The following is a 2,500-nucleotide window of genomic DNA, read 5'->3' on the forward strand; positions in this document are numbered from 1 at the left end:
GCAAGCATTATAATGACCAATTTCGTAATCCACTCACTGTGTTCATTATAACTATCCACATCACTAGTAGTGCAAGGACTTCAAAGTAACACCATAATGATAACGGTTCCACCTCTCCATCGCTCCACAAAGAAGTTTGGGAAGATCTCTTATACATACATATATATATATATATATATATATATATATATATATATATATATATATATACATATATATATACCTAACTACCTATCTATCTATTTATCTATCCATCTATCTATCTATATCTATACATCAAAAAAAAAGAAAAAAGAAAAAAGAAAAAAAACATTTTAACCTCCCAGAGAAGAAGACTAAGAAGATATCTCACATATCTCAAAAAAAACATTCTAGTCTCCCAACATAAACCTCTCTAAGAACAAACTAACAGCGGGAGGAGACCAAATAATTATAGTTTGCTTTTCAGTCCGGCAATTGTTATTCCGATGTACATGTAGATAGGAAGTGAAAGTGTGCATTTATGTATAAACATATAGCTATTGATAAGCGCTGGGGCTTCGTTCCACTTTAATCATTATTTTGCAAGATCCGATTTTAGTGGCCTATAAATAATTTTGATAGCTATTGTAAAGGTTCTATTACAATGGCAATGATGAAAGTGATGGCAGGAGTAGGGATGATATTAGTAGTAATGATAGAAAAAGTTGATAAAAAAGCCATTCTCTGTAGGATCCGCAATGGTCATAGAACAGTGGTGTCTGCAGCAACATTGTGATGGTGCACTTGCCCTCTTGAACGGGAGAAGATTGTTAAGGAACTAGATGTAGAGTGGAAGGGGGGGGGGGGCAGCGAAGAAGAACGAGGTAGAATTGAAGGAAGAGAGAAGATGGAAATTAAGAAGGAAAGACGAAGGATGTGTATATATATGAACGAATATATGTGTGTGTGTGTGTGTGTGTGTGTGTGTGTGTGTGTGTGTGTGTGTATGTATGTATGTATGTATATGCATACATATATATATATATATATATATATATATATATATATATATATATATATATATATATATTCATTTATATACATACGTTTTTTTTTTCTTTGGTTAATGAGGAGTAATAAATCGAGAATGAAAATGAGATCGATAAGAAAGAAAGAGCAATTATCATTTGTTTGAAAAATGAGCGAAATGAAAAGAAAATACAAAAAAAAAAAAAAGACAAAAAAATACTGAAAGCATGGAACCATCAAGTCTCTACCTCCATTTCCCATTCTCTCTTCCATATAAGGGGGTTATGACATTGCCTCATTAAAAGTTCTGAGATATTAATGACCCGACTGGATTCTAAAAATTGATAAGATAATAATGATACTGTGCGTTTCAGCCTGACTTTTTTTTTTTTTTTTTTTTTTTTTTTTAAATGAATTGGTGATCACGTAAGCAACTTGGGGAATGAAAGCAGAACGAAGTAGTGACTGTCAGCCATTTAATGTATATGAGTTACTGGTTATCATTGAGGTTATGGAGGAGAAGAAGAAGAAAAATAAAAGAAGGAGGAGGAGGAGGAGAAAATGGGGAAGAAGAAGAGGAAGAAAGGGAGAAAGAGGAAGAGAGAGCGAGAGAGAGAGAGAGAGAGAGAGAGAGAGAGAGAGAGAGAGAGAGAGAGAGAGAGAGACAGATATATGTATATATATATATATATATATATATATATATATATATATATATATATATATATATATATATATGTATGTATATACATACATGCATGTTTGTATACATATATAAATAAATAGATAAATAAATAATTTAAAAAGTATATATATATATACATATATATATATATATATACATATATATATATATGTGTGTGTGTGTGTGTGTGTGTGTGTGTGTGTGTGTGTGTGTGTGTGTGTGTGTGGAGAGAGAGAGAGAGAGAGAGAGAGAGAGAGAGAGAGAGAGAGAGAGAGAGAGAGAGAGAGCAGAAAAAAACAGCAATAATATCAATGGTATTGTAATAGCAGTGATGATAATACTGATGATGATGATAATGATGATAACAATGAAAATGATAGAGATGATAATGAGGATACTACTAATAATAATGATCATAACGATAGTAATGATGATAACGATAATGGTGATTAAAATGACATTAATAATAATATAATCAATAATAACAACAATGGGGATGAGAAAAATTATCATGATGATATTAGCAATTGCAATAATGATGATAATAACAGCAATAGCAACAATAATGATAATAGTAATGATGATAATAATGATATTAATGATAGTAGTAGTAACAATGATAATATTAATGATAATGAAATGTACAAACAAATCAAGTGTAAAAAGGAAATGGGAAGAGGGTATAAAAATATGTGGAGAGGGAAGTATCAGAAAGAAAAGGAAGAGGAAGAGGGAGATAATAGGAGGAAGAGGAGGAGGGAGAGAGTAGGAGGAGGAGGAGGAGGAAGAAAGATGTTTGAGAGAGAGGGAGGAGGAGGAAAAGTA

This window comes from Penaeus japonicus, unplaced genomic scaffold (genome assembly GCF_977035675.1).
Source record: "Penaeus japonicus unplaced genomic scaffold, GWHDUDI00000001_assembly GWHDUDI00000033, whole genome shotgun sequence".
In the NCBI taxonomy this organism is placed as follows: domain Eukaryota; kingdom Metazoa; phylum Arthropoda; class Malacostraca; order Decapoda; family Penaeidae; genus Penaeus; species Penaeus japonicus.